The sequence below is a fragment of the Macrobrachium rosenbergii genome, chromosome 5, assembly GCF_040412425.1.
Source record: "Macrobrachium rosenbergii isolate ZJJX-2024 chromosome 5, ASM4041242v1, whole genome shotgun sequence".
Lineage (NCBI taxonomy): Eukaryota > Metazoa > Arthropoda > Malacostraca > Decapoda > Palaemonidae > Macrobrachium > Macrobrachium rosenbergii.
In genome coordinates, this window is record NC_089745.1 from 26563461 (window position 1) to 26573460 (window position 10000).

At 35.5% G+C, this 10000-nt stretch overlaps 1 protein-coding gene across 1 annotated transcript in view; it reads left to right on the forward strand.

Moving 5' to 3' along the window:
• LOC136838622 (acetylcholine receptor subunit alpha-like) overlaps positions 1-10000 on the forward strand; it is a 1263360-nt gene that overhangs the window by 540698 nt on the left and 712662 nt on the right. The gene's annotated exons all lie outside the window — the stretch shown is intronic.

Genomic DNA, 10000 nt, shown 5'->3' on the forward strand with positions numbered 1-10000 from the left:
TGCCGGCAGTTTGGCGGTGGGAGAGGACATTAAATACAGCTTAGAGCCAAAGTTAGGTTGAACTAAGCCACTTCCGCCTCTCTCCCACGCCCTTACTGCGCACACACAGTTGAGCCTCCGGCAAGCTAGAAAACTGTTATTAGCATTTAAGATGCAGGTTGCGTAACGTTAATGCTCTTCTCGAATTTCGCGCGTTCCCCGTCTTGTTCGCTTCTTTAAAATTAAACGAGTTTGAAAATGCACTCTCCGTAATATAGCTCTCGGTTTATGCCAAAGCGTCTGCGCTAAGTACGTTACAGTCGCACAGTGATTGTAAAAATTGTTTTCTCTCTCTCTCTCTCTCTCTCTCTCTCTCTCTCTCTCTCTCCAGAGCAACAAAATGGAGTTACGAGTCGTCTTTTCCTATGCAAAATTGTTTTTGGTGCGACATCATTTTGGGGGAATTCACTTGGACCCCTCACATGACTTTCGCTGCTGGCAAATTGAATCTAACGACGGCTCCAGATTTCATCAAAATTAGTTGTTATAGAGATGTAACGGCCTGTGAGATAGAGACATTTCAAGTTTAAGAATTTTAGCTTTGAAAGACTTATCCCTGGCGTTCCGTAATATTACTAGTAATTCTCTCTCTCTCTCTCTCTCTCTCTCTCTCTCTCTCTCTCTCTCTCTCTCTCGTTATTAGATAACTTGAAAACGGAGGAAAGTTTATAATGTGTTATCAATAGTTTTGAAGTAAAAACTTTGTGTCGTTGTAAATGATTCTTGTTGTTGCTCTTATTGTTAGTTTTACACTCATGACGTTGTTAAACTTTAGTAACATAATTATGTATTACAGCATAATCATTCCTTTGCCTTTTTTCTCTGTCAGTTGCAAAATTACCGGTATTTCAACTTTTTTGTTCCTAATTTCGTCATAGCCCACCAATCCAGGTTTTGTAGCGTTTTTTTTTTTTTTTTTCAAATTCTAGGATGTGTTGTTTAATGGACCACTTCGATCTGAACATAATGAAATCTACTTTTGTGAGGGTAATCGAGTTCAAGTTATTATGATAAGACAGAAGTGTGAATCGTTAATGCCATAGTAGTAGTAGTGGTAGTAGCAGTAGCGGTCCGTTTATTACATGGACTTTGGACAGCATGAATTTCGAATACATAAATTCCCAAGCCTTTCAGTCGTAAGTATTCTCTCTCTCTCTCTCTCTCTCTCTCTCTCTCTCTCTCTCTCTCTCTCTCTCTCTCTCTCACGCCGCGCGTGCGCACACGCACGTACTTATCTAAACTTGATTCCTATAATAATGTTAGGAATCTCGTATGTAGTTTTGCAATCTCTCAAAAATGCTGGAAATGATATATTGTGCCTAGTGCCTTGGAGCCAAGAAAAGTCGTGGTCACATCCAAGCTGTCAAAGTAAAGTTGCCGCTGTCCTGAACATGGTTTATGGTGCATAAATGTGTTGTATTACATAGTATCCCTAATTATGTAAAAGAGAGAGAGAGAGAGAGAGAGAGAGAGAGAGAGAGAGAGAGAGAGAGAGAGAGAGCCAGGTGTTCAGGAATCATCGTATGTGAAATGGAACTATCTTGAGTATAGAGGTAAAATAGATTTTCTTTATTTGTTATGTTAAATTTAAGGACATCATTCTTTATTGTCACGAAGAAATTGGTCACTTAAACTCTGCTCATTATCCCTAGGTTATTTTGGCGTCATATTGTCGAAAAGGCTTAAATACCACTTTTCACCGTAGTTGAAACTAAAGTGATAGGTGTTTGACAAAATTCCCTCAGTCTTAATAAATTAGGTATAATTATGACCGCGAGTAGCTGAAGTCAGCTACACGTTTATGTGAATAAAAATTCCATCGTTGATGTTACTGGGATTGATTATGTGCCTTCCTCTGGAATCAAGGAATCAAATGTTTGGCTTTGTGACTAAATATATATAAATGTGTATGTATGGATGTACGTATGAATATATATATATATATATATGTATATGTATATGTTTGTGTGTGTATGTATGTATATATTATTAGATATTAAGCCACAGATATCATTCAGTCAGGTTCATAATTCCTTGGGAATATCTTACACTTAAGGGGAATTATAAATGATAAATGCTTCTGTGGCAGCCAGGATTCGAACAATGGTCTGGTTTAATGACAACGACAGACATAACTTTGACCATCCATTTATCAACACATTACAGTATATAAGTTGACATCGAATCTTTCGAATTCAGGTTCTTTATTTACATTCGATATCAACCCATCTCCACAATATTACCTATTGATAAGTGTATGAAACTTGGCTAATTATGAATTTGTGTCACTTATACAGGTGTGACATTTATTGGTGCCACAAAGACTAAGCCACGAACATCATTTAATATCAAATTCACAATACCTTGGTAATAACTTACGAATAAGGAGAATTATAACTGATAAGCGCTTCTCCGCCTGCCATAATTCGAGCCATTGTCTGTTTTAACAACAAAAATAGGCAGTGACTTTGACCATCTGTCTATTAAGAGATATGTAAGTGGATATCAACTCGGTTGTAAATAGGCCCTGCAGAATGCAAGTTCTATAATGAAGAATCATGATAGCTGATTGGCAAGTTTGCAACAGAGTCGAGATATATATATATATATATATATATATATATATATATATATATATATATATATATATATATACACATATACACATATATACATATATATATCAATATATATATATATACATATATCATTATATATATACATATATATATATCAATATATATATACACACACACACACACACACACACATATATATATATATATATATATATATATATATATATATATATATATATATATATATATAATTTATATATATATAACCACTTACAGCAAGAGAGCTGATTGATTAGTTTGTAACATTTTGCTGGTTATGAAATTTTGTCACTTTAACAGGCGTGACTTTTTTTTTTATAAGCAACAAGTGTTTAATATTTAATTTACTATTCCTGAGGAATAATTGACACCCAAGGAAAATTATAACTAATAAGTGCTTCTGCACTAGAAACGATTCGAACCATGGTCTGGCTTAGAAGCAGCAATGGACAGTGACTTTAACCACCCCAGCTATCAAGATATATATATATATATATATATATATATATATATATATATATATATATATATATATATATATATGTGTGTGTGTGTGTGTGTGTGTGTGTGTGTGTGTGTGTGTGTGTGTGTGTGTGTGTGTGCGTGCACATTCATCTTAATTTTATTTTAAGTATTTGCTTTAGAATGATGTTTTTTCAGCTCTTTCTCAAGTCAATTGTCTTTCTCGTATGTTGGTTTACGGGCTGCTGAAGATCAAGAGTCTGTGACAGCACAAGGGGGCCATAATCTAGATAGATTGATAGATACGTCGGTACCTGGTGAGGTTTCAGTTTTGAGTTTGTAAGAGTTGTACAATGGAATTGTTTTTCAAGTCGACTGTAGTGATGTTAGATTATCTTTGTTTTTCAATTGTGCAGTAACTGACAGTTAATTAGTTTTCCGTTGACCCATTGTTCACGCGTATTCGATTACGTCATTGTTATCCATATTCTTGTTATTATAGTTATTGATGTTATTATTGGGTCGCTCGTAAATTTTAATATCATTCTCTTCTTTGGTGAAAGCCGAGGGAATTTTTATGCCTCTGTGTAGCGATGCAGGAATATCAAAGGTCACGATCTGAAACCTGGTCAGAAAATTGTAGACTTTCGTTACCTGACGGCAGGAAAATCGCGTAGTCTGCTTTCCGACATGTTTTGAAAAGCGGAGGAAAAACTGTTCATCCCTACGTTCCTCCCATTCTGCATCAGTGTTCTGATGCTAAGTGTACTTGGTAACAACTTAATTCTGATGAATTCTTTTATTATTATGATAACAGTTTTTCATTTACATAATGTTTCTGGCTTTTGATCCACATTCGGAGATAGTGTCAAATGAATGAGGCTTGCTCTGTATTTAACGTGTGAAAGTTCATTGTGAGGAATTCCATACCTATGGCATGGAACACTTACAGATATCAAGGAATTATTTTGCACTAAATGAACACGGAGGTTAAGGCACTTGTTCTATACTTGGTTAATAGCTCAGTTTTTATATGGGACGCCAGAAAAACGAGGAACTTGATCCGGTAGGAAAGGAATATCTCTTATATTATGTATAGGAAGCAACTAAGAAGAATTAATATGTCGCATTTCCAGATGACGTGGTTTTTTATACTTACAGCATTACATACAGTTTCGTATTACGGGATTCCAAGAACTTTAAAAAGAAACAGATATCATGCCAGCTATTTCAGTTTGATGGTAAACCCTAGAACGTGGTTGAATTGTGCTTCGTAGTGAGAGTTGTTCATATGCAGGAAGGTAATAAAGCAAGAGAATGCATTTTCTGGTCTCATAGGCAGTGATTCTATACAGAGTTATAGGGAGAAGGTTTTTTTTTTTATCTGAGGATTACAGTTCCATACAACAAAGGACATGATTCAAGGGAACGAAATAAATGAATTTTATTTCGTGTGAAATTAATTAATGGAATTAATTTCATATCAAGGATTTATTTTTATGTAGGCGGGATACGAGACTCAATTCCATACGTTGAAATTTATTTTTAACTCTATTTTTTGTTTGAAAACTAAGAGAATAAGATTCTGTGTTCCTGCAAGTGAAGTTATCGTTTATGTTGGTTGCGTAAAAGACTTGAGAATGAAATTAGTATATGATCGGGAAATATCCTTACTTTTGTTTTTAGTATACTTGAAGTGCGGAATAAATTCAAACGGAAAAAAATAATTTGCAAGATTTATAGATATTTATATTCAGAAAATACAACGGATGACTAATTGCATTACAGACTATGCTTTCATGCAATTGAGACTAAAAGGTTATGGCTAAAGGCATAAAGTTTATATAAAGGAGATAACTTAATTATATTTTTATTGAGAAGGTAATATACCGCGGAAGGAAAACGATTTTACGCCTCTGAAGTTTAAGTTTTCATTTTTCAGTTGGGAGAGTAATATTATTTGGAAAACAACTTACTAGAGGTAAAGACTGAAGAAACTATTTTTATCTTGAGGAATTATACAGATTTTTCATATTTTGGAACCAGATACTAATTTCGTCTGCAAGATGAACCAGTTTATTTCTAAACATACTCATAATAAATTCAGAAAAGGCGAAATTATACTTTTTATACTAATTTTTAGATAGAAAAGTATGAGAGGGAAATTGATTTATTATTCACAGATTATAAGTTTATTATTTTGGCTTAAACCTAATGCGGCAATTGAATTTTTATGCAGAAAATCTTTATTAATGAGTCACTTATTTATTCATTTTTCGTTTGAGTTTTATGCAAAAAATGGATGATAGCCTTTTCTTCTCACAGGGATAAGAGCCATGTACTGTTTTTATCTCTGTATATCATAGGCCTCATAACATGAAATTGCAAGTCATACAGGCTCATTTGGATTTGCAATGTAGGGTGAAATCTGAAATGGTTTTGTAAGTGGTTGTACCAGAGTTTGGAAAACTGCATGCAGTTAAGTTGAAATTAGCCCATGAAAAACACATCGTTGAAATGAAATTGTTGGAACTGATGGAAGCTAGTTTAGAATTCGATTTCGTTTTTAGTATGAATTTTTGTCTGTAATTTACTATGTATGGAATTAATGCAACTTCTGATAAGCAACCTCTCCAAAGCTAATTGCTTGTGCAATGAATTTATCCATGATTTTTTTATTTTTATTTTCATGAACATGATTAAGAGCGATCTCATCACAGAGATACTCTTTATATGGCTTCCAGCTGGAGGTGTATTGGCAGACTTCTTTACTGTTCTGTAAAGGTCAGCCTCACGTCATGTTAGCTTGAATGTCAATCCTTTATAACTTTTTTTTTTATTTTTACGCAGTTTCGTATTATTGCATAAAGTCTATTATGTTAGTCACAGAAAACGAGAAGGTAGAGCAGGAAAAATATCGAAGTTTCATTTGAAATAATGCTGTAGTTCAACCTTTTAAGTTTCATTTGAAATAATGTTGTAGTTCAACCTTTCAGAGGTGCTCTATTACTGTACTTCGACAGATTCTTATTCACAGTCCAATAACTTATCGGACACATCACAAAGAGGTTGAATAAAAGTTATCGACTTATTGGTAATCATGCCCAGTGCTTCATACTATTACCCAGAATTTGCCATAGGTCCGTTCTCCACTTTCTGTCGTTGAATTGTTTTCAACCTTTTTTTGACACGAGTGCGAGTAGCTACCGACGTGTATTTTATAAGTTTTACTGTACCGTTGATGCACCCTGAATGTGAATCCACATTACAGTAAAACATGACCTAATCACAGGCGGCAACTTATCTCTTAATTACATATCACAAACCTGTTGGCAATAAGCCAACGACCGTAAGTAGAGAACGAACCTTTGGCCATTACTGGATAATGGTATGAAGGACAGGTTAAAATTACCACTAAGTCATTGATTTCTATTCAACTTGTTTGCGACGGCTGTGTGATAAAGTTACCGACGTAGTTTACGACACGTTTTACTTTAGTGGTGACACACCTTTAGTATGACACACCTGGTTCAGTTTTAAGAATCATGACGATCTCTTATCGCTTCTGATAAGGAAGTGATGTTTAAGTTGGGGTTTTATGTTTATCACTTTGTTATTAATAATAGTAGGATTACAAAAGCTGGGTTCCAAAAGCAATTATGTGTGGATTACGGAACTTTAACCAAAGATAGTTAGGCCTCTCAATTGGCGGCAAGTGTGTTACCGAAACCCATGGCGCATTACCATAGATTTTGATAACCAAATTTCATAGCTACCCCTTCGAAGACGGAAATCTGGCCAGAGATTTTTTCTTCTTCTAACTTGTAAGATTTCTTTCGAATCCTGACAGCTAACCGGTTCTGGTTGATAAAAATATGTTGGCGGAGGTATTATGCATATTTTAAGCGTGTATATTTTTGTCTGTTCCTATACACCTATGCGCCATTTAGGTTATAGCAGACATTCATCGTACAAGTTTTCGTCCCCGGCACACTTTCCCTTCTATCTCTCTGTCTCTCTCTTTCTCTTCCCCATATTAGATTTAACTTCTTTTGCTCGTTCTCTTTTCCTTGAGTACTGTGGAAAGCGTATCTTCCTTTCTTGTACCATGGACCGCAGGACAAAGAGAGAGAGAGAGAGAGAGAGAGAGAGAGAGAGAGAGAGATTCTGTAAGCGGTTTTGGAATTTTTAAAGGCAGCAACGATAGCGGACATTTTTTTTTTTTTTACCTTTGGTGCAGACGCAAAGGAAATTGAAATTTCAACATGGGGATTTCGAGATAATACGCGGAACAGAGCATTTTTCAACTTCACCTCCTCCAGTCTCTCTCTCTCTCTCTCTCTCTCTCTCTCTCTCTCTCTCTCTCTCTCTCTCTCTCTCTCTGCAGAAACTGAAGTTTGCCGAGAATCGGGTTAGTGAGATTAAGGGTTGGGGGAAACGTTTCCTGCCTATTTGTTTGTTTCTCTCTTGACGGAGGACAATAAGGTGCAAATCGTTGTAACGAGGTACTTTTGTGTTTCCGCAGACTTCGTATTGTATCTCTTTTTACGGAAAAAGGCTGAAGCCGACCATTCATTTTGTACGCCATAGAAGCTAATGTTTGCACTGCACAGGTATTATGTCAATTATTGTTTAAATATCTTATGGCAATAACATGATGTTTAGTCAGTATTTCAAGGGCTTCATATTGGCGGGCTTTCGCCTCCTTTACTCTATTGAACGTCTTGATAATGTCACCAAGTCGAATTTTCCAAACAGATAGTATTGTGTTGTTGTCGTGATAAAGGCAAACTTCGCTGAGTTCCGACAAGTTCAAGAGATCTCAGTCCGATAAATATTGATGGACCCTTCCACTCTGTTCCATTCCTCGCGCATTTGTCAGGGACTCTTACGTCTCCAGCATAAATTTTGATGGCTGCTATCATTATTATTATTGATTATATGCAATGAAGGTGCGTCAGATAATTATACCATGTTTTCTCTTCCTACATACGCTCATGTGGTATGCATGATCGTGTTTATGTAAATTACAAATTCATACTTGCATCTTTTCACGCACTGGATATTGGCATTTTGCAGTGAGAATCAATATGATAACAAAATACATTCCTTGTTATGTTTTACACTAGTTTATTCCATTTTAATACGTTGTATTTGAATAATACATGCGCCGTCTAAAGATGGAAAGCGACCTCTTTTTCTTTAAGGAAAGTCTTTCATTCATGAGTATATCGTTTTCATAATTAACAATATCTTTGAATCCTTTGCTTGTAATGGTTTGATGGTGTTATATTTTAATCCTTTTTTTTATATCGTTGATTTATGCATAATCTGTTTTTTTCTTCTGTGTCTCCTTATTTTGAGAAATGGCGTAAGAGGAAACTTCCAAATTTTCATATTTCGCATGTGGCCTCACCCCCTTTAAGACCGAACTCTGTTGACTTGGGACATTTCACTTTAGCTACATTGGCGGTTTAGCTGGAAAAAGCCGTCGGAGTTTACATGCCATATTTTCATTAATTCCGAAATCCTAAGAGAAGACCGAAACTTTCCAGCACAAACACCACCTGCAAATCTGTCTTACGTTAAATATTAGAAGTATATTTTATAATATAAAAGTTACATCCAGCAGGCTTGTTCAGAGGATCATGAACATCTTATTTGCTTTGTAAATCTCCTTTTTATTGTTTTCCTCTGACGGTAGATGTAAAGTTTTGAAGATACTTTTGCTAATAGAGACGAAAGAGGAAAGAGAAGATAAGGAGATTGGCGGAAGTGTATGATTATGCTGGGAAAGAGGGAGTAGCTCTCAAAAGATAAAGGAACTTGAGAGTATGAAAGGAAAGAAAAAATTAAAATGTTATGTATAAGATGTGAGAGGAGCGTGACGGAAGGAAAAAAATTGAATAGGATGAAAAATCATGTCGCTGACGGGCAAGAGAGACGAGGGAGAAAGTAAAGTCTGAGGTGGGAGGGACTTCCTGAAGAAAAATGTCTGTTGTCCCATAAGAAGTTTAGTTGAAAGTTTGGGATTTAGTCGGACGCAGTAGTGCTACCTTCTTGGAAAGCCAAGTTCCTTCCCCACGAGTTTATTTCGTTGGGCGGGATCAGCCATCTGGGAAAAAAGAGCACCGTGAAACAACTCTGTAAGTAGGAGAGATCCAGTGAGTGAGAGTTATTTGTTACCCTTAAAGAAAAGTTCATCGCCCTAAAAGGATAGTGAAGTGGGGGTCGGAGATTGAAGTTCTGAAACAGAAAATAGCATTATAGAATTTGTCGGAAGTCATTTAATTAGCAGGTATTCATTGTTCTTACTCTTAATGTTAAACACGCCGAAGATGATGAACATCATAGTGATTACTTTGTAAATATTAAATGGCGAGTAAAATGGTTTCAGGGGTTTTTGTTGAAAATCACTAAAAGATTTAGAGTTGAGATTTGAATTTTCCTGACGAGAGCAATATTTTGACCGACCTTTATCTTACTCACATACATACTCACGCTCACACACAAGCATACAGCTTTTAGAGATTTTCGTAGACTTTGAAGCTAAAGTCATCAAGCGAACCGTCTCACTTATATCAACAAAATGCAAGCCAAACAAATGATGGAATTACCAGATACTGCCTTCTCTTGTATGATTTCATAGTATTATTATTCTAGATGCTTAGTTACACATCTAATATAATTCCCATTAAGTAAACGCGTTCCAGAACTGTAGCGGCCAATTAGGGACATGTACATCCACGACAATATAAAAAGAAACATTAAAGGACAAGCAAACAAACAGAAAGTCTTTTAAAGAGTCTATCTCCCTTTTCCACTCCGTGCTATTGACATAGGTTCAGTGCTAATTGTTGTAAACGAAACACTTTTTGAAT